Raw genomic sequence first — 23,597 nt, 5'->3', positions numbered from 1 at the left:
AGGTCCAGAGGAGGCCACTAAGATGGTCAGAGGGCTGGAGCACCTCTTCTATGAGGAAAGGCTGGGGGAACTGGGCTTGTTTAGCTTAGAGAAGAGAAGGCTCCAGGGAGACCTCATTGCAGTCTTCCAGTACTAGAAGGGAGCACTTAGGAGGGGGAATGCCTGTTTATGAGGATGAATAGGGATAGGACAAGAGGGAATGTTTTTAAACTAAGACAGGGGAGGTTTAGATTAGAGATTAGGAGAAAGTTTTTCACCCAGAGGGTGGTGATGCACTGGAACAGGTTGCCCATGGAGGTCGTGGATGCCCCATCCCTGGATGTGGCTCTGGGCATCCTGGTTTAGAGGCTGGCGGCTCTGCATGTGGTGGGGGGATTGAAACTAGATGATCATTATGGTCCTTTCAAACCCAGGCCTTTCTGTGACTTTGTTATTCTACGATTCAGACTCAGCTCACAGTGGATAGATGTTAGTGGGCTTTTGATTAGAACCAATTGCATCATCTGCTGCATCTCGCAACACATAAAATGTGATTAGTTTTCCATGTTGCAGAAGTAAAGCAATGGCAGCCCTCATCTAAACACTAAAGATGATAAAGGATGTGTAGAGAGATTTTATTTCTTAATAGAACCACTGATACGGTTGGTGAAGTTTCAGATCTGAAGAGCTTTTGTTTCTGAAACATTGCCAGTGTTCTTCCAGTGCATTAGGCAGCAAAGCACAGGATCCTGCCTCTGCTGTGAACATTCAGAGCTGCTGTCCTGATAGCACCACAGCCCCAGTGCTGTGCTTCACATGGGCAGCGGTGCTTCTGTCCTGAGGAAGGGCACAGCCAGTGGGGAATCCCAGTCAGTGGTGTCTACAACTGCCTCACAAAGCTGACTCTTCTGCAAGTGTCAATTTGATTAAAAAATATAATAATAATAAAAATCCTTTGTAAGACAGAAACATTTGTGTTCTCTTGCTTTAGAATTGCAAAACAATGCATCCAGGAAGAAGTTCCTTTCACCCTGAGCTGAGCTGCTGATAATGCATCTAAGCCTTAAACATGTAAGGGATTGCTCTGGCTAATTACGTGTTTCACACTTTTTAATTGCAAGCCAGAATGAAAAGTAAAAAGGCCAAAAATACAAAATGTTCCTGTGATTTTCAGAACAGCTCCATAAGCAGAGCTTTGCCGTGCTCTAACATAGGGTGTGCCAAATGAAAACAGCAGCACATTGCACACAGAATGGCAGAGTGGCTGTGGGTGAAGCTCAGGGAGCATCATGGCCCAGGAACCAACACTTACTGCTGCACAGGTGTTAATTCAAGCTTTCGGTTGTGGGTACAGTTAATAATGCATCAAAGAAGATCTGATGTATTACAGACATCGCATAAACTATTACTGAAAACTTGTCCTCCATATTTTCCCAAGGCTCACAATCCACTTTATGAGCCTCCAAGTTGTGTGTTTTTCCCATTCGGGTGTCCCCTTTGTGCTTTATTTATTTTCCCAATTTGTATGCATTTATTCAGTCTGCACTGTATAGCAGTTACTATTTATCACTGCTCCACATGCCATGAACTCTGCTTGGCAGCACTGAGCAGTCTGGAGGCCCCATTTATCTCATGATTGCCTTGAAAGTCCTAAGCCACCACGGCCACTCAGAAAGACACACTATTTTTTTTCCCGCAGGATAAATAAATAATTCAGCAAAATGAAGCATAAACATATTTCTTTTTTTTTTTCCCCCCCCTCAAATTTTGCTTAAATAAGAATCAAGAGTTTGGGAAGAATTTTCTCTTTTTTTGGAAAATGTTTCAGTTCTAATCCCCTTCTCATCTGCAATTTCAGGTCACCATTTCCTGCTTCTCCCAGTTCATTTCCATCTTTCCATAATGGAAAAGGGATGAAAAGAAAATGGAAGGAACAGAACACAGAACAAAAATACTGATTGAAGTGGAAACTCACTGAGGAATCCCTTCCTCCAACTTCCTCTTCTCCTCTCTTCTCCTCTCCTCTCTTCTCTTCTCTTCTCTTCTCTTCTCTTCTCTTCTCTTCTCTTCTCTTCTCTTCTCTTCTCTCTTTTTCTTTTCTTAGTATTTATCGTAGGAATGTGGTGTAGTGGGCATGGTGTGATGGGTTGACAGTTGACTTGATGACCTTAAAGGTCTTTTCCAACCTTAATGATTCTGTGCGTCTATTTTTTATACAACATAATGTCCTGATGATGGCTATCTCAAGCTGGTTCTGCCACTGCCGTCCACCTGGACGAACCCCTGTGTGCTGATGCCCCTTCCCATCATCACCCAATCCCCTGGACCATAACCCATTTCCTCTCTCCCTGACCTCACAGAAGTTACACTAGCTTCACCGAGTGTCACCATCTCTCCATTTCTGCCTTTTTTAGGACAGAAGGGTCTGGCCCAAAGATAGCATGGGTGTCTGTTTTACAGTGTAACTGCCCTGAGTAAAACTGAAAAGAATTATTTCCTTTCATTATGCTGCATTGTCAGGTGGGAATCATCATCTGTTGATTGTCATTTAAGAGCACTTTCTTACAGCTGTCATGAAAGCAGTAAAGGTAGACAGCTGATCAGCCAGAAATTGCTAGTGAGCTGTCCTCCATTAGTAAAAGAGCAAAAGAGCATTATAGTTCTGTGTCCTGTCAGAATTAAGGCACTAACTGAACTGAGAAACTGTTCATCATTGCTGAAACAGAAAGACACAAAGATGGCATGATGTTTTCACCCCTGAGTTTTGTGGGATTTAGATATGATGTTTCCTGAGTACTAAGTGCAGTAAGTGTATGTAGCCTGAGCCATCCCTGGGGCAAGGCTGCTCTTGCCAGGGCTCTTAGGGTCACACAAGTTACTGGAGCCCAGCTGTGCGCTGTACTTACATGGGCACACCTCATATATAACCAAAACCATGGCATTACCGAGCATTATTGAAATCTTAGGAATCAGATTCATGATAATCCAGATCTCATGGCTGCAGCAGGCGCTCACCTGCTCATTCCCACTACTCATGGGAAAAGGCAGGATGCCCACTGCAGCTACATGTGCAAAAACATTGCTGGGAACCATAAGACTACAGCAAACAAATAACATTAACTCATACACAAGTTGTATTACTTCAATAATACTTGTTGCTGTAGTGGAAATGCTGTAGTGGCCTGAAGCAATGATGGAGCACATGGTGGGAATGCAGAGCCAACCCAGGGGAGCTCTGACTGAAAGAGGTGGAACCAGGATCCTCCCCTTCCCAGACCTCATTAACGGGCTGGCAGTGGAGGTGAGTATTTCTTGTTGGAGATCGCTGTGTAGTTGAGGCTTTGAAAGAGTAGGCAGATTCTTATCTTTTTTTTCTGTGTACACAGCTGCTCTGTTTGAGCATATCTTTGTAACAGCCTACAATGCTGTTATTACTGCACTGTCTATCGTGTTTCTGTTGTAGCACAAACCATGATTTTCTCCTCTGAAGTTGGTACTCACATGTGGAGTGTTCTTCATTTTGAAAGGTGGCAATTAAACTCAGTTTTTAAGTGTAACACTTAATGGACTTTACACAGTTCTGATCGTTGTGATGCAGTTCCCCACAGAAATGTTGCCCATTTCCACATGGTGCTTCCCCCACCCTGTGCTGCTGCTGCCCAGGGAAACCCTTGTTGCTTGGGATCCCACCCAATCTAATGCCATCCCCTGACCCCATGGACAACACCTGCTCCTGCAAGTTGCAGCTATAAAACCCTTAATTGTTGCTGTTACTTAATTATATTATAATGTTACCTTAATTGTTACTCTCCTCTCTGCTTAGCTGGTGCTTCGGGATCTGTGTACTTTCTGCTCTCCACTCTTCATTGTCCTGTGCTTTGGGTCTGGGTTCTTCCCTGCGGTCTGTTCGTAGCAAACGGTGCTGCTTGCTCCCAGTGGTGTCCTAGCAGTGTCCTAGCATCACTCCTTCCCCTAGGCTGTGCCCTGTAGCACAGTCAGTGTTTTGCTGTGGGTGAGGTGTGTTGGGAGCTGCAGGAAGCAGCACTGCTGTCTCTTACCTTTACTGATTAAAAAAATAATAATAATAAAAAATGTTCCCAGAGATGCCTAATTCCTGCAGCATATTTGGATTTCCTTAAGTTTTTTATAAAGTCCTCACCAAATGTTCTCTGCAAAGTAACAGTGCTGTGGGATGTGTGGAGAGAGCATTTGTTGTCTTTTGTTTCTACGTAATATATTCAGTATATATTGTTCATAGATGTTGGGAAAATTTCAGCTCCAAACATTTTGCTCAGTTGTCTTTTAATCCCAGAAAGAGACTGAAGAGAGCCTTCATCTTTCTGTATTTGTATCCCTGTGGGGCCTCAAGGTTCTGGGGAGCACAGTCCCCTGAGCCCCGACACTAATGAGCCCTTCCCCTGTCTCCATTGGCTGAGCTACTCAGGGTTCACGTTCTCCTTGATTCACCAGTTTGTTGCTTTGCCCAACTAGAACCATGTTTGTATCCTGTAAAGTCTCGCTCTTGCAAACAAGATTTACTTGCAGGTGCTAAGCTAGCATCTCCTGCCATATATTTACAAGATAAGATTGCTTAACCAGATCCTTGGGGCTGAAATTCTTCTTTTCAGCTTTTTCTATGTCTTGTTTTGAGGGGACCCCATATCCTTCCCAAATTTTATTTTGCAAGGACACTTCATTCTCGTTTCTACTTCAATAGATAACCTGGAAAACTCAGTACATAGTGGGAACACAAAGCCTGCAGATGATTCAACCTATGCTGAAAAACTTCCATTGCTAGTGGACTTCATCACTTTCTCTCTTGATACTTAGTTGTGTGAGGTCCTTCTTTCAGGCCTTTGGTGTCGGCTTTAAATAATCAGGTATAAAATCACTGATGAAGTTTATACTGCTGAAACAAAAGGCAGAGGTTTATAGTGAACTGTTCACAGTGCATAACTAGGTATCTGGTATTTCTGCAAGAAGCAAATGAAATGTCATCACTGCAAATATCTGATATTGAATCAGGTCTTGGAGACAGCAAGAGGCAAATTGAATACTCAGAGTTTGAGGCAGCGCTGTCTGGTTTGGCCTCTGCCCTGCTCTGTGCAGCCATGATCCTGCCAAGCTGGAAAATGTGGTGGTGAACTTCACAAAGGACATAACCAAAATGTAATGGAGTTCTTCAGCACAAGGAAGAGGTGTCTATGCAATAGATAAGGTATGGGAAGAGGGAAGGAAAACAATTGAGAAACATTCTGCACTGCATCTTGCAGCACATGAACAAAGCAGACCAGCAGCAGCACTTCTTGAAGCAGTCTCTGCTGCTTGCCTGGAAATTCACTGTTAGAAATACAGATTGCTCCTCTTCTGGGCAGGGCTGATAAACAATCTCAGTGTGGATTCCTTTTCTCTCATTAGGCCTCGTTCCTTCTGCTATATTATTTATGACTTATCTGAAAGAACAATAATTGCAGGATTGTTCAGTGATTTATGTGTCACGAGTAGTGCACATTTACTGTTTCCTTTGTACTTCCCTCTTGCTTCACTGGGAGAGCAAGTTGATTGCATTTCAAATGGAAAGGACGTTGTGCAGCAGCACAGCGCGTTGAGGCCTGTTGGCTGAGCATGTCCCGATGTCACTCCAGGACAGCAGCCCCCAGCCTTGCAAAACTCATCTGAGCACTGAAACACCTGGCGGGGCAACCCAAGGACTCCTGTGGAACTTTTCTGCAGAGGCAACGGGGGGAGGGGGTGAAGGTTGAGTTGGGGTCCTGTGGCACAAGCGGGGGGACTGGGGGTAGACCTCTGCCTTCCCTGAGCTGCCTTGTTCCTTCTCCTAGACCTTGTAGGGGGTTGGGTCTGGGCAGTGCTGGGGGCTGCCCTTCCTGCCACCTCCCACTGCTTCTCTGTGAGCGTTCTGTGGTGCAGTCCACAGGTGATCAGCTTAATGAAGGAGATGCGTGTTGCTCTTGGCAGGTACCACTAAGCAGTTACTAGGAACCCAAACCTGCCATTATGGTGGGTCTTTTTATTTGGTTGGTTAGTTTTTTGTTTTGTTTTTAATTTATTTTTATCTCACATCTTTCTCACTGAAAGACTGAGCCTGGGCTGAGAATACGATGATTTCTCTGTAATCAACTGCCTTGAGGCAATGGGACCTCAGCCTCTGGCCTGGCCCTGGCTCCCATTTCCCACCCCTCAAATGACCCTCTGGTTCAGTGCTGATCCCCAACTCCAGTGCAGTCCCTCTCTATTGGTGTTTTCTTTTCTTTTTTTTCTATTTCAGAGACTTCATAAAGATGGACTGAGGCTTTTGTAGCATGACAAAGACAGAAAGAAATGTGGGTAAAAGAAAATTCGAGCATATGAATGGAGAAAGCTTGATTTCACAAACTTTGAGATAATTAGAGAATGCATGAATAAAGTCTTAGGCCCAGAATGCGGTTTGCAACTAAATTCATTTTTTCTGAAAAAGAGGCAAAATTGGATGACTTTTCTCTGTGTGGCATCATTAATACTTGAATGTTACACAAGTCTGTAAGCATCATCCTCTAATAATGGCTTTTCAATTGCTGTAGCAATGCAACAAACTGCCTGTCGCTGAGAAGTGGGTCTCTGACTGTGCTTTCCCATCCCATCAGCTGTGTGTTCTTTCGGCACTGGCTTTGTGCATTCAGCTCCCACAGCCCGTTAGTGTCTGTCACACCCTCCCCACCACCTCGCAGCCCCATCTGTGTGCTGGCAGCACTTACTCCCTTCCACTGTTGTGTAACTGCAGACCTCTGCGTTCAGAGGTGATGAAGTCACAGAGTCACCCGCACAGAGTGCAATTGGTTTTCATAAATACCATTCATTATGCAAATTCTGTATTTACAGACAGCATTAAGGTAAAGTGAATGTGAGGAGCAGAGTAATAGAAACTGTGCTTTTGACATCAGGCAAGAATATTTGACAGAAATGGATTAGTAAATGAGTACAAAGATGTTTTGAGAATGGTTGCATGGCCCTTTTTGGCTGAGAAGTGCCACAGCCTGAGCAGAGCAGAGTGGCAGTGGGTGGGTGTGCAGGTTCTGCTGAGGAGGGTCTGTCCCCCCCCCCCTCCACTGCTGAGCTGCAGGATCCAGATCTTCCTTCATCCTTCCGGAGTCACACATGTCAGTACCCACCTCTCACTGGAGCAAATGTATGAACCATTCAACTAATGTCATTGCAAGCATCCTGTAGCTTCATAGTCTAGAATCTTAACCATGGTCTCCATTCTTTAAAGCAAACAAATCTACTGCTCTGGCTGTGCGTATTTGTTTTGATTTTGTTTGTCTCCTTATCTGCTCCTTCCTGTGGAGGAATCAAACATACCAATTTACTCAGTGTAAAGGGATCAGCTGGAGCCTTGTAAAAGTGAGGCAAACGCTCCATTTCCCTCTCTTCATGGCTGCATTAGGTATGGCTCTGTGTCCCATGGCACCTGTACCTCTACACACTGTTGGTGTTAGGGCAGGATGTGATACAGATGTGGTGCAGGTGCTTGGTGGTCAGTGCAGGGGGTCCCACAGAGCCATGTCAGTGGGGTTCTTGTCCTGGCAGCCCCCCAAAGGGCCATCAGTGAAGGAGAGATGTCAGAGCCATCCCTCCCACAAAGAAGTGCCTCCACTCCAGGCCCTCCCCATGGGACACTGCAGCCCTGGCCAGAGCTCTGGGCCAGAATGGGGTGGGGGCCCCGATGCTCCAGTTGTGCCCCAGGGGGCTGCCAGGGCTCTGCTCCCCACTCTTGGAAACCATGTGGAGCTGCCCATAAATCCTGCTATGGCTGCAATGGTGCTGCACCATCACCTTCAAGCCTCTGTGGCCTCGAAGGACCGTGGCTGGTGATTAAAGCTACATAGAAATCTGCTTCCCATGCTCACGTATTTTTTGCCTGCAATTATAACTTCAGGCCTGACGTATAAATTACTTTTTACTGCTGGAGCAGAAAATGTCTCCATTAATTTTGATATAGTATAAGTGCAGGCAAGGCGGATGTGATTTACAAAATGTGATTTTGTCTGTGAGGTTTAAAACTATAGTGTTATCTCTGGGTTTTATTTAGCAGCACTGAAGTCAGAGTGTGATGGAGGTGAGCATTATCTTTTCCTCTCACAGTGATTGTGCAGCCTATGAGTGCATTCCTTATCAACCTTACCTAATTTTATTTTAGGAATCCAAAAATACCAAACTGAAAGTACCATTAGAAATAACAGTAGTTTTAAAATGAGAGTAGGGTTATTCTCTTCACAGTTACTGACCTTATTTCTTGCTGACACCTGACAAAGGTGGGACTAAAAGAATCTTCTCATCACCTTTGTGGGGGATGTAGGAGTTGAGAGCATATAGAATCTTCCGTCCTTCTGACATTGAAACTGCCCCCAGTTTAATAAAACTATTAGAAGTTACACCAGAAATCATAAAATTTCCCTTCTCCTTTGCGTTATTGACCTGGCTTTATCAATCTCCAGAAGAGGGTTCTGGGCTTTAGCATCTGCCAGGCTCTGCCTCAACCCCCACCACTGTGCAGGATCTGTACCAACATCCGAGGTGACAGTGTTTTTGTATGGAACCATCATGGTCTTTGGTCAGACAGGAAGATGTGAAATGACTGATGACTCATCATGAAATGTACATGCTCATCATGCAAAATTACCTCGCAGCCACCTGTGTAGGGCACATTTCCTTTTCCCTGGGGCTCTACATGTAATATCCTATTACAAGGAAGCAGTAACAGAACAGAGCATGCTATCTATAAAATCTCTAAATATAGTTCAGCAATAATGCTGCTGCTTTCTGCAGATTAAAAAATGGACTGTTCAATCTGTAACACTAATACAATCAAGCACAATCATGAGCAGCATCATTCACACTGACTTGATTAGTGAAAAACAAAGCAGAGTGCTAATGAAGGCTCTGACAGCATTTGTCTCTGTGTTAGGATGGGATGATGTGTCTCTTCTGCAAGGCTGTTTAACTCTTATGGACTTCCTGATCTTAGGAAAATTTTCTTCTCTTTGTTCGAAGAACAGTGGAAAGATGTTATGAGCAGCCCGAAAGACTTCTGCAGATCAAAACATGGAACAGTTTAAGGGAATCCTGTTCTGCTTTATGGTTCTGGAGCAGGGTGGATTTGGGACAGTTTGGGAGGATTGGGTGGGATGGCTGCATGTGTGATCCATGAGCACCCTGGAAACAGCTTGCACTGATAAAACTGGTAAACAAATCCAACTGTGAGAAAAAAAAAATTAAAAAGTTAAAATCATAGAATCATGGAACCACCAAGGCTGGAAAAGATCATCCAGCCCAAACATCCATCCACCACCAATATTTCCCCACCGAACTATGTCCCTTAGTGATGCACTACATGTTGCCTCCAGGCAAGGTAACTCCATCACCGTGGCAGTCTATTCCAGTGCCACTCATTCTGAGAATGTTTTATTCCTGACATCCAACCTGAACCTGCCCTGGTGCAACTTGAGGCCAGCCCCTCTTGTCCTATTGCTAGTTATGTGGGAGAAGAGGCCAACCCTCACCTGAATCAACTAAGTTAGTTGATAAATCAATTAAGTCAATTGACAAGATGTACTAGAACATGACAATGAGTAGTTACCCCCAGAAATAATTCACCTGCTGTAACAAGCCCAGCAAAGGAAGTACCTGCTTGGGACTGATGACAAAAAGGACAAGACAGACCTCTCCCCAACCTGCAGAGCACTGCCTGCACAGCTCTGCTGTAGGGCACAGCTCCTTGGGTCGCTCCTGCACAGTGCCATCCCCACTCACTGCTCTGCCCACTCAATGCCAGGATCACACCATGCACCACCACTGTCACAGCAGAGTCAGGCTTCAGGACTGGTTTTGTGGTGAGGAAGCACAGTGCCTCACTGTGATGATGACTCCTTGCACATATGAGTGGCATTTCCCTGTGCATTCAGTGCCTCAAGACATGGCTGTTATCCTTCCCCCGGCTCCCTGAAATGTGTTTGCCCACCTGGCTACAAGAGGTGAGTTCCTTCATGGCTCACAGCTGTTGGCTGCTGAGGGCACAGCACTGCCTCACATCTGACGTGCCTTCCCCTCAGCAGTTTGTGAGCAATAATGTGAGTGCTGTATCAGCCCAGCTGTGTGCTTGACATAAGCAATGAGATACGGGGGGGGCCATGGCTGAGGGTGCAAACTGCGTAACCTTTGTGTGTTTTCCAGAAAAAACAGCTGTCCTGTGCAAGATCTGCACACGATGCTCTGAGCTGGAACTGGGCCCTGAGCAGTGCAACGTGGGCATGCCCTGTAACCAGCTGACACTGCCCGGCTCCATGCGTGGTGTTTGTCCTGGCAGAGCTCATCTCTAAACTCTCACCAGTGCCTGGTCCTCAGCTGAAGGTGGTTCTGTTTACCCACCTACAAACTTCATCTTAAGCCCAGGCTGAGCACACATCAAGCTGCCAACAACCCTCACATTGGCTTCAGACTGTTTATTGGACCAGGTGTGATTTTTTTCCCTTTTCTGTAGTATCCACCCAATTTTGTCTGCCCAAAGTCTTGATACTAGTGCAGATCAGGGGCACACTCTTTCCCCGTTGGAGAGGTTTTTGCCTAGATACATACATCAGGATCAGTTCTTTTTGTCCCATCGTGTGTTGTATTTTTCAGTCCTCAGAGAATTTACTATTTCTGCTGGCTTGTTTGAAATATTCAGTTTGTTCTGTTTTCCCTTCACTTGATTGTGCTCCTCTGGTGCTGCCTTTGCTCCATTATCTGTCTGATGCAGAGACACAAGCCACTGGACAGTGGTTTACACATGATCCAGAACTTCCCTCAGCCTTTGAACCCTTCACTCAAATACCCGTCTGCGTTTGTCAGACACCTCCATCGCACCACTCACATGTGCAGTAATAACAGTCTGGATCCTTTCAAGTATCAAAACTGACTCCCACTGAAAATCAGTCATCAGACAGACAAGAGACAGGCAGGATAGCAGAGAGCTGCCTGCCAACATTTTTTTCTATAAAAGCTCATGGAAGCAGGCAAAATATAAATGACTTGTCAAAGACAGCTTAAGGAGAGATACTGAGAATATAATTATGGCCACACAAATTGCAAAGATTGCTGCTGTGTGCTCAGAGAAGGATGAGTGTGAGGTACATGCTGGGGGTCAGAGCTCTGCTTTGCTCCCATGTCATGCCCACAGTACTATCTTTTCATTTATACATGAATGACTGAAGTCTTTCCTTATTAATATTTTAATTAACATTTATTATATATATGTATATATATATTAATCATCTTTTTCTCCCAATCTTAGGCTATCTTCATAAGGTGTTTGACTACCTATTTCCTTTCCTGTCACTTGCATGAAGAGAGGAAAAAACACGTGGGGATGTCCTCAGAACAACCACTGCTGGAAAACAGGGCACTGACTTTTCCTCAAAGTACTCCTACACTGGTGACTTCTGCCACCACTAAGTTCTCTGTTGGGAAGCTTAGTGCACTTTGTCCTGTCTTGCTGCAGCGCCTCCCATCTCTTATAGCCATCTCTTGCCTGAGGGACTCAGATCTCTTCCCTTGGCTCTAAATGAGAAACACCAGGAAACAAGCCCTCCTCTGGGGCAGGCCAGGTGCCAGTGGGTGCCTCCCTGCTGCTAAGTAGTTCAGGACATTGTTCTCCCAGCACAGACCTCCAAACAGTGATAACGTGTGGAAGATAAGGCTGAAGGACTTTGTCAAGGCAAGCTTGGATTACTACATTTTTTCTGAGGGGGAAATAAACCACCACCAACAACAACAATAACAACAACAACAAAGCTTTATGACTGAGAGGACGTAAATGAGCTTCTGCCATGCTGCTGCTCCCTGAGCTGGGGTGCTGTGCAGCACTCTTACATCCATCACCATAATCATGCAACACCTGACCTCCTGCTTAGAAAAGCCACCTGATTACCAGGTGAGGCATTCCAGGTTTTATCTGTTGTAGCTCTCACCTCCAGTTAGTACTTGTGGGTAACCTCTGCTCCTTCTTCAGGAAGGTGCAGCCAGAGCTGCCCACAGACAATAGTCATGACCCATACTCCTTGTCTCTCATCAGGGTGTCATCAGCACTCTCTATGCCTGCTTTGGAGAAGTGGTTTGCATGTACTTGATAAGAGCCCTATAATCATCCCCAGTGGTGAAACTGGCTCTGGTGGGGATGAGGCAGCTCCTGCAGGTGATGCAAATGAAAGCAATGAGAAGAGGTAAGATGGAAAGGTGTAAACATCTGCTCCAAAGTAATCCCCTCTTCTCTGCTCTCTACATTACCGATGACCCTCCTACCAACCCTGGGGTGTGTCAGCCAGACAGCCACTGGTGTGGGTACATCTGGCAGCCCTGCTGCCCAGCAGAGCAGTGGGGCTTTGCTGGCACCTTCTGTTTGCAAGGCAGGAGCACAGGCTCATCCACTCTTCCCCCTTCTAATCTCTTTCACATCTGTTCTATCGTGGGCTGTGTTGCAACAAGCAGAAGCTACACTTACCTTCTCCTTATGTACCAAAACCTGCCTGTGTGCAGTCACAAAATTCAGCAGTGTGAGGAAATGAGAAAACTGACACCAAAGAAAACAAGTGCAATCACGGAGCTTCCCTTTGCTTATCTGGCTGCAAATGTTCCAGCTGGTATGAAGCTTCAGACAGTGACGTGGGCCCAAGATTGTGGTGTTTTTCAGTTTTTCAGTGGTTTTCTTTCTTTTGTTTGGTTGCTTGGTTGTTTTTTTCTTTTTAATTATTATCTTATTAGAGACTCCATGCATTTCAGTTCTCCCTTCTATACACTGACTTCTGCCTGGAGCAGTGTAGGTGTGCCTCATGCAGCTGACAGGGACTCCCTTACACACCTTTGTAGCTGCTCCATCAAGCAGTGGGCTCCCTTACCCCATTTTGTTTGCAGTGAAGGACCTACCCTGGGCTGCTGGTGGCTTTTATTCATTTCAAACATTTTAATGACTACAGAAAGTACCAGGTAAAAATTAGGTGACTGCCACCTCCACTAAAGCAGTTTTTTGCATACAAATTAAATGTTGACAAGTGATAATGGCAGGCTTGCTTCTGGACTCAGAGCCAAAGGCAGAAGACTACTGCCTAATTGGGAAAAACAGCAGAAAATGAATTAAATAATAGGGATGAGGAAGATATTTCATTAGCTGATCACATATGCCAAGCAATTCATCTTCAACATTTGTCACTTTTCCAACATGAATTTTAAAAGTACGGTGCTTTATCAAATGTGTGAGGCTCTTCCAGAGTGAGTGGTGACTGACCACTCACAATGAGTTCATTAAAGAAGTTTCACACTAAAAAGAACAAATATTGGTGGAGATTAATTGATTTCCTGTTACCATACATTCAGTCTGAATGATGTAGCAGAGATGCTTTAGTTACATCCACTTCATCTAAGTCAAGTGCAGCCTTCAGTGTGCTATTCATTTAAGTTTTCCATGAGTAATGAGCGTTAGAATAAAGTTAAATACTATAACTGTCCAAGCTGTCGTTCCAGCTTTTCCTCAGCTTGCCCTGCATTCTTTGGCTAAGAGCAGATCTTATACCAAGCCACTCTTGCTGGAAAGTACTGAAGGTTCATTCACATTTCTCTGTCCCCTCAGCTCTGCCAATTACATTTTCTACATGCACCATGTCATCCTCATTACTTGCACTCACTGGATGATTTCTGATGGCTGAAGAATGAGAGAAAGCTCTACAGATGCTTTCCTCAGAGCACAAGACCTCTCCATCCCCAAGTACAGCAAGTCAGGAAAGGAAGGTAAGAGACCAGCATAGCTGTACTGGGACCTGCTTGTCAAACTGGAGAACAAGAAGAAAATGCACAGGCAGTAAAAACTGGGAGAGGTCCTGTATGAGGAGTATGAGGATGCTTGTGTAGGGATGTAGTCAGAAAAGCCAAGGCCCAGCTTGAACTAAACTTGATGAGAAGAACAAGAAAGTCTTCTACAGGTACCTCAATAAGAAAAGGAAAGTCCACAAGGGTGTACCACCCCCCCCCCCCCCCCCCACCTCCCCCGCAGTAGTGAGTGACACAGGCAAGCTGGTAACAACAGGCAAGGAGAAGGCTGAGGTGCAGTGAAATGGCATGTAAATTCAGGTCCAATATAGCAGTGAGCTATCTGTATGGGAGAGGAGCGTGCTCTTGCAGTGCTTCTCTATTCTCCTTGCAGCTGGATCTGAAATGTGCTGCTCGCAGCTTGCATTCACATCTGTCTGCTGTGGTTCTGTGCCTCTCTGTGTCTGCACTTTGCACTCTTGGTAGGGATGGCCTTTGGGCTGTTCTGTTACGTTTTCATTTGAAGAGAGAAGTGAAAATGTTTAATCTCAGAGATCCAGCCCTCAGGGAGCGCGCAAAAGGGCAAGAGTTTGAGCAGCATGTCTTCCCATCCCACATAGCCATGTGCCAGTCTGAAAGAACACAGACACAGCAAGCAGTGCAGCTCCAGTGACCCTTCTGTGTGGCTGTCCCAGGGTCCTTTCTCCTTTGGTTTCTGATCCCAAGAACTTTACACGGCATGCCTGGCATTAATCTGATATCTTAAAGATTATTAGGGACCCTTCAGTCACCAGCTCAGTTCTTAACTCTGGATTACATCATCTGAAGATGGAAAGTTCTCCATTGTAAGCTCTGGTATCTAAAGGCCAGTTTGGAGGGGAGGCAACACAGCCTGCATCTCTGGTACAAACTAATTTTGTTTTGGATTTTAGTGTGCAGGATTGTAAATATTTTAATTGCATTAAATTTCTCCTTTAATGAACAAACAGCTATATAATTACAGGAGCATATTCACATCTCTGCTGTAATGGTTGTTTAAGCATTTTAATTCTGCACTATGTTTGCAGGGTTGGACTCCTCTCTGAGAAAGTAATTTTGGGTGCAGAACAGTTCACAAGCCCTTACCTTAGGAGTGTATTTTCCCTTTAATTTACCCAGGAATATTGTGAAAGTTTGGGTATGTGCCCAAAGCCAAGCTTTGTCTTTCTGTCCTTTGATTACCTTGTCTGCACCTCCCTAAAGCCTAGCAGCCTCTGCAGATGGTCAAAAGCAAATTTCCAGCCTTCCACAGAAGGCCTGTGGCTGTAAGTTCTCTGCTATTCCTTGGTAGATCACATTATTTGGTTTTATAAACACTGAAGTAGAAAGCACTCAGATGCTGCACTTAGCAGCGCTGGTGTCTGGCACAAGATGGGCTGTATGATTTTGTACTGACACACACACCCACTACCACTTCCACTCAATGCAACTTCCTTGTGTCTCACCAAGTAACAGCCTGTTCTTGTCCAGTAATGTCTTCATCTTCCTTTTCTCCTGCTGCCCTTCCAGCAGTGACCATTACACATAGCTTTGCCTATGAGGGTCTGCTGCATCTTCAGTCCTGCAGTGTGCTACAAACTGCACTTTGTTAAGAATGGTCTCAGGATGTGCATCCTTTCATGCCAAAATCAGTTTTATAGTTTTCTTTTGTTGTTTCTTTAAATACTACATATGATTTCTTTAGATACAATATTAGCCTAATTAATGAGTGTGAGAAGAGAAACATTTATCCAGTGCCCCTTACTACCATAACATACACCTTTCAGCAGTTTTAACATTCTTGGCACAACACATATGGAGCTGGAAGGAATCAGTGGCCTGAGAGCAACTCACATCATATTGCTCCATAGGTTTGCATATAGAGCAGTGAAACAAAAACACAGGAGCTAAAGCACTGAGGTATTTTTTTCCTGGGCTTGATAGCTTAAAAAATGAATGAATAAATCACCGCATTGTTGAATGAAATGATGCAAGTATTGTGCCATCTGGCTCAGCAAGGAAGTTACTCACAACAACTGTTTTAAAGTGAAAATTGCAGTGACTGTCCACAAGCAGTAGCAGTAGACAGTTTCAGAAACAGTTTGTATCTTTAGTTATAAAAAAGATGTTAGCCCTTCATCCTACTGAAAATGTCAGACATGTATGTGTTGAATTTCTTGTTCTGTGAATCTAATGTGACCTACCAGGCTGTCACGGACTGAAGCTTGTACAGATGGAATCCCTTGCTGTCAGGCCCAGTTATTGTCAAGTCCACCAAAAAACCTTGCTGGTCATTCTCTTGTACTTCTTCCAAAACACAGGAATTCCCAGTTTCCTCAGGTCCTGCCCAAAGCACCTGGCACAGTTTAACTGCGATGGGCTTTGCCCAGTGCCAGGGGATCTTGTAGGCACGAGGAGCAGATGGATGTTGAAACTGAAAGGGACAAAGGAAATAGCCCCTGGTCTCCTATTAGCACACTGGAGTAACCATTTATACTGTCAAATACTGCTGAGATTTAGTAAGTGCTTCAATAAGCAAATGATGGGAGGCACCTGTTAATTCTTCTTCTAAAGCAGAATTATTTTCCTTCTGACTTGGGAAACAGACATATGAGCCCAACTTTTCCCTCATAACTGTCAGTTTCATCAGATTCATTTTGGAATAACAGATCTAGCTGAAATCAGAAATAGAAAGCACCAGCCATATTTCAGACAGTGGATCCTATGTTAATTCTTTGTTGTTGCTTTGTTTTTTATTTTTGAAAAACAGAAGTTAATTTACTTATTTGGCTTTTAGATTCACAGTCGATATAACAGAAGATGGATAGGAGATTAAGTGTGGATTCCAAGGGGAGTTTTTCAGAGATTTTCATATGAGCAGTTTCTGTGGCTAATGGAGTTACTAACAGTACATTTAGGACTTGATTAGTATAGGCATTATAAAAAATAGAAGTGTGAAAGTTGAGCAGAGACCATAGGGCAAATGGGAATTAACTTGCTCAGGTAGACAGTTGTAAGATGAAAATTCAAGGCAGTAGCTGGATCTAAACACATTCAGGCAATGACAGAGTGCAGAGGTGAGTACGGAAATAGGGAGATGTAAATAGCTGATGGCATAAACAGTGCCAAGCTTGATTATTAGTTGAGAAATACATGGAAGAGATGGGCTGGCAGGGAATCAATTGCCCATTCATTCCTTATGCTGATGAGCTGATTACTCAGTGGGCTTTTGTGAGAGGAATCCATCGCTCTCCACTGTGCTATGTTTTTGGGGAATCAAACTAACTGGGAACAGCTGGGACAAAGTTTGCAAGTGTTTGGTCATTGGTATAAAACAGATGAAAGTCAGTCTGTATTGCTTGTCAAGTAATTTTCCAGCTGGTGGAAGTATGAATTATGATAGGAAAGGCAAATAGGATCAGTTATAGGATTATATTTAGAATAAGAGGGATTAATGCATGTAATTTTGATGCAAAATAATGAACCAGACAAATGTGAGGAGCAAAGGGGGAATGGCAGAGGAGCAGTGAAAGCAAACCAAGATCATAGAGGGTACATACAGATGTGGCCGAGTAGATGGAAGGGAGGAAAGTAGATGAGAAATTTACTGAGGGTCATAACAAAATGAGACTTTTACAAGAGGTGGTGAAGTCCTGTGCTCCAGTTTTGGCTTCTATTGACTCCATGTGAAGATGAAGGCAGTGAAATGTCTCTGATAGGCACAGCAGGTCTCCCATTGGCATGAGGGGTTCCCTTGTTGTGAGGGAAAGGTTTGGGATCAAAGAGTTTGTCTGCCTGAATTCTTTTGAACTCATCTGTTGCCTGTAGCCTTGCCAAATTAGGCAACACCATGGTTAGCCTGTGCAGGCAGTTCTACCCCACTGTCAGAAGCTTCTTATGAATGAGATCAGAGACAAAAATTTCAGTAGGTCTTCTCACAACAAAGTGGGAACCCTAAACAGAGCCTATAACACTGGGGAGGCAAGAATTCTGGCTCATGTGAGGGCTGAGCCCCATAATTTGCCAGACTGGACATACTGTAACTCTAAACCCATTTCCAGATTAATTACACAAAATCTGCAAACCACTGTAAAATCATTTTCATCTGCAGAAAATATATTATGGTATTTCCTCTTCTTCTCAGATTCAGTGAAAGCAAATTTTCACATTCTCCTCTGAACAGACATTGCCAGGAAAACACTTTTGAATGCGATGTGTGTTATTCTCCCATAATTCAATCCTGTACTCTGAATGCCACAAGTGTCTCTGTTATTTTGTCTTTCATTAGGCTGCGAACTCAGATCAGGAACAGTGTCTCCCCATGCTCTTGCAAAGTACCAGGAAAACCAATGACTGTGTGCTGTGAATGATGAATGTGAAGCTCACTTGACCGCAGACAGTGTAGGCCAAGGGCAGTTCTAAAAAATAACTGCCTGATGAAATACTTGTGTTTCTTTGTGACGCTGAGTTCAAAATGCTGTATAAGAACCAACAGCTTGAAAGAAAATAAATATTTCTATTCTTCATTTGCTTCAGGTTTAGGAGAGGGTGACCCAAGACTTCAATTAGGGTTACATCTATTCCAGAGTGAAGAACGAGCAAAGCAAATAAGCAGGCAGGCCTGGGAACAGACTTCTCAGAATGATGCAAAGATGATACACAAAAAACTTACAGGAACAATGTGTCCTAGGACACCTTCTATTTCTATGAATGTAGATCAAGTATAATAATGTGAGATTTTTAAATGAGTTAGTCTGATGGAGACCTTTATATTGCACATCTTTACTTCCATATTCCTTGCTCTCGGATTTCTGGTTATATACTGCTGGTTAAATGCTGCTAGCATTCTTCTTCTTGATATTTCTCTGGCTTGAATAACTTCTGCCATTACAGAATCAGTCTTGTCTGGAATAGAGGAGTCCTATTTCTATGATTTCACTATGTGTCTTTATGAAAGAAACATGTACCAGTCTTCAATTTGTTTTTGTTTCAATCTATATAGGACTTTCAGGACCCATTCCCAGATACAAATATTTGAGATTTTCAGTTCTGAATATCCTGTCTCAAAATACCCTGCAATATTAACTTAAAATTCCGTGCTTCAGTAGGAAGCCTCATAAATACCTGAATTAACTGAATACTTATAGAAAGCTGATACATGCAAAACTCATCCTATGAATTACACAAATGTTACCTAAAAGTGATCCTCACATGGTGCTTTCCCAGATTTTTACATGTATGTTACCAGTGCATCCAATGATGTGATTTACGTTGGAATGGTTTTATTGGTCAGTTTTTGCAACTTTGGTCTTTTCTCTTGATCAAAGAATTTCCATTCTTCTCCACTAGAAAACAGACACATTGAAGACTGCTTCAGTGTCCTAAAGATGTATTGAATCGAGCTAACACAGTATTTTCTGGGTAAACTAAGCATGTGAAAAGTGATCTTGCTTTTTTATTTAAAATTAGACAAATGCTCATGAGCTCTGGGTCTGCTTCCAAGTTGAAGAGAAATAGTTTTATTGATTTTAATGCTCTCGATAAATTAGGAACGTGCTGAGAAAAATGCTCCACTCCCATGAGTTTGGAATTTATTTTCAAACTGAAGGGAATGTTTGCTGTGTTTACTGTGGTATTCAGGCACTGGGTTCCTTTCATCTTTCTCAAGATGCAGCTATATACAACTAGAGGATGCAAAGACAGTGAAGCATTTGTTGCTTTGTTTGTTTTGTTTTTGCATATACTGAAGGTTTTATTTCATCACCCACTTTCATGGAAGAATAATTCAGAATTAGTTCAAAGTAAAGGAGGCCTGAACTCCTTCCTTCCTCTAGCTCAGCAGAAACCAACATTTTTGGAAGATTTGCAGAGGAAGGAGCGCAATGAAAAATGATCCCACTGAGTCTGGAGTCCAACCTGTCATTGATGCAATCCACACAAAAAATCAAAGCCAACCTTCCACAGACATTCTTTGACTGAGATGAGCACCACATGCAGATTGAGGAGCAGACCTCGGTGATTACATTGCTCTGGTTGTGATAAAAGAAGGCAGCACTGGGAGGGATTCCCTCTGCTGGTCCTGGGGGTCCACAGTGATTCTTAGAAGGTCATCCTGCCTCTCTGGTCTGGGCTTGAGGGTGAAGGAGAGCAGTGTTGTGTAGATGAGCAAATCTATCTCATTTACCATTTCATGTTTTGAGAATGAATGAAAACAACTGAAAATCTGTCTCCACAACATTCTCATATAAATTATTTATATCAGGATTGTTTTCAGCCCATAGAGACTGCAAAGCAGTAAAGGTTCATCCGATCCCACAGGGATGGGCTGGCTGCTCTGATGGGGCACTGCCTGGGCTCAGCTCCATGCTCCCCCAGCAGCCCATGCAGGCAGGCAGCAGTCAGTGCCTGCAGTCCATGCAGCCCCAGCACAGCACAGCCGGCGCACAGAAGGCTCAGCAGGTGCCGTTTCCCCCTCCTCCTCCTCCCAGCTCAGCACCCCGCAGTTGTCTCCACCAACTCTCCCGTGCAGCATTAATGTGAGGGAAAACTGTGGCATCACCATGGTGCAACTCTGACTTCCCCTCATCCCTGATCAGTTCTCAGACAGGTGTCAAAAGAAACATGATTTCAGGAAAAAAGGGCATTAAGATGTCAGTATAGAGACAAACTCAACTTAGACTGTGAGCACATCTGTATATTCTTGATTATCTTTTTAAGAAAACTAAAAGAAATATTCCTGAGTGCTCCACTGGAAATAGTCAGCAAATAAGATTCAGTGTTCATGGAAGAAACCTCTATTATCTCTGAAACAAGTTAGCATAGCACGGGCAGTCAGCAGCCAGTGCTGCATTTACACACTTAGAATGAGAAAAGGAAAACCTGAAATTTCACACAGCATTGAAAAGAAAACTATTTTTGATATCTTAAGGCAGATGCTGGGTCGTGGTCTGATGTGTTGTGGTTCAGAAATAAAATAGGTCTTTAAAAGGAACAACAGCTCTCTTTTCTCTGGAGGAGAAGTTCAGTGAATCCTTTCAATTTCCAAAGGCGTAGAGGTCAGACTGCCCCGTGCCCTCACTGTGTGCTTTCTGCATGAGGCTGAGATGACTTGTGTGATCTCATAGGCATGGGCTGCTTTAAAGACTGCTTTATGCAGTACATTCTGCCTGGAAAAGCAAACTTACTTTTAGTATTCCTTCACACATGATTTTGCACAGACGGCTTCCCAGGGAGTTGAACTCAGCCTGCACTGTGAATGGTTTGAAAAATGTCTATTATTTAAAAGTTTCATTGTTAGAACTAAACCCGAACTGTTAAGAAGGAGCCTCAGCCACAACCAAGAACAAGTTCAAACTCAACAAAAAGAATTCCTGGCCATCTCTCCCGTTCTTGTCTTTTAAAGCTACAATAACAACAGAAAAACAATAAAACACTTTCCAAGCTTGGGAGCACTTTAGCATCAGTCTTGCTGACAGGAGCACCTTCCTCAATTATATTTTCATCATCAGAGAAACTATGAGCCCACTGTAACTGGATAAAAGCCCTTCAAAATGAGAGCTTCCTTCAGTGTCTCACTCCCAATCAGAGGTGCTTCCACGTGGCAGCCTCCAGACCTCACAGTTTATAACAACACAATGACACTTAATGACATTTCTCATCGCATTTCTGTCTCACATGGGGAGTGCACCACTGGAGGGGATGCACTAGGCCATGTGTGAACTGACTGGAGAAGAACTGGAAATACGTCATCACTGTTTTGTTTAGAAAAGTACTTCTGACAAAAAATCACAGGTTTTTTGTGACTTCATAGAAAGATTTCTTTCAAAAATATGAAGTAAGACCTGCATAAAAACTTGAACAAGATAAGCATGATTTTCAGGTTAGTGAAAATCAAGCACATTAATAGACAGCTCCTGGTTTCTGCATACAGAGCTGATTTTCTCTCCGTTGTCTCACTTGAGGGAAATTGAGCAATAAATGATGGGAACCAGTGGAGAGCATCCTCCTTCCAGGGCTGCAAACTACATTTGTCTCAGTTGTGCACACAGTCTGCATTCACACTGTGGTGAGTGCTCACCTGTGAGTGTGCAGTTCAAGTGCTTGTCCGGATTTATTTCTTGGTTGTTAATGAGTATTCAGTTTAGTTGTTTACCTGAAATGCAAAAAGTAGAGATTGGAAGTTTATTGTCATGTGCAAAATTATTGAGGGTGCACTGGATAGATGCATAATGCAAGGGGCTTTGACTGGTTTGCCTACAGAGGAACCCACATTGGTGATTCTCTGAGCAGCAGCAGCAAAACCTCACATGTGGAGGCTGACCAGATTGCAGAAGGGGAACAGGATACAAACAGTTTGAGGAGCTGCTTCACTGACATTTCCAACACTGTTTTGGTAAAGGCCTTCGCTAAGCACAGTGACCTGAGATAAGCACAGAGTCAAGTTTAACATGCCTGAGAGGAGGATCTGGAGAGGAGGATGTCAGAAGTGCTCCAGTGTTACCATGATGACTGGCTTCCCACTTGCCCCCCATTGTAGTTGCACTGCTTGGCACTGGAAGGCACCAGCCTGGAGCTCCGGCTGCAAGGCTCCGCCAAATGCAGGAAACAACAGACACCCAGAGACTGGTGAAGTACAGAAATCTGAATGCTGAATTCGGATTCAGGAAAGAATAGGTCCTGTTTCACTGGGTTACACAGCTTCTGTTGGTTAATAATATTTATTGATATCCTTGTTACCGGAAACAGAGAAGAAGAGCGATTATCTTCTGTGGAGAAACCTACACTAGGGAACCTGCTGTAGCAGGGGATTTGGTCTAGGGGATCTCGTGAGGTTCAAATGACTTCCAACCCTGTTGATCTGGGATCTCCCCTGGCTTCAGGAGGTGACTCTGGCCTTACCTCCCAGAAGTCAATACAGCCATGGCTGGGAGCCTTGTGCTGCAGGCAGCAAGGTATGCAGGTGAAGCACAGCTGGTCTGACAGCTGCCATCACGCTCCTGTCCTACAGGGCTGTCTCCTTACCTACCAGACTACTCTGTGCCTGCAGGGCTGCCTTGGTTCAACACCCACAGGCTCCCAGCCAAGCCTTTCTCTGTTGGCCTTTGAGAAATATTCCTGCCTCGTGCACATGTGATTTTGCAACATGGGGTAGACAGCAGTTGCTCCTGCTGTTTTCTCTACAGCATAAGCTCACCCAAAGGAGCCAGAGCCCATGCAGCTGAAGAGGCTGCTGCACATGTGGGCATCCTAATCATCATTGTTAGAGCCCCTTTGAGCTGCTTGGATCGAGCCATCTGGCCTTTTGCTCAGAGGACGTTCAGACCACCGGTGGCTGAGGGAGCAATCAGCAAAGGGCTGTGTGATGTCAGGTGCTGAGACTTTGACATGACCGGCACTGATCTTCAGCTTTGTTCCCTCTGTGGCATTTCAGCACTAAAATGAGTTTCTGCATATGCTGCAAATTCTTATGTTTCCTCAGGAGCAGTAGTTTTGATTTTCCTTTTCTGTCCAAATGATTTTCCAGGGACAGTGTGTTTGGAACATAACCTGTGGGGTGGCACATGAGGAGCACAGCATCCATGGGAAATACCACCCCATTTTATTTTAAAGAAAGGCCCGGGCAGCTCCCACCTGCTTAGTAAAGAGCGTCCCCAGGAGCTCTGTCCAGAGATATGCCTCCAAATTGAGGCAGTGCCGTGGCTCAGTGGCCATGTGCCCACCCTGGGCAGCTGAGAAGGGTGGAGTCGGGCAGCCCATTTGTGACATCAGCA

General features: G+C 44.2%; 1 long non-coding RNA gene across 1 annotated transcript; it reads right to left on the bottom strand.

The window, feature by feature from the left end:
* Positions 1-20,724: 20,724 nt before the first annotated feature.
* On the bottom strand, positions 20,725-23,523 carry LOC146752900 (uncharacterized). The gene is made up of 3 exons (XR_014940293.1): positions 23,458-23,523; positions 21,905-21,979; positions 20,725-20,993 (listed from the first exon to the last, which is right to left on the bottom strand). It is a non-coding gene; the product is annotated as an uncharacterized LOC146752900 (long non-coding RNA).
* Between the last annotated feature and the right edge of the window lie 74 nt (positions 23,524-23,597).

The sequence above is a fragment of the Coturnix japonica genome, unplaced genomic scaffold (assembly GCF_054131305.1).
Source record: "Coturnix japonica strain WE unplaced genomic scaffold, WE-NBRP24 Scf040, whole genome shotgun sequence".
Classification (NCBI taxonomy): Eukaryota; Metazoa; Chordata; class Aves; order Galliformes; family Phasianidae; genus Coturnix; species Coturnix japonica.
This window is presented reverse-complemented; position numbering and strand designations above follow the sequence as displayed.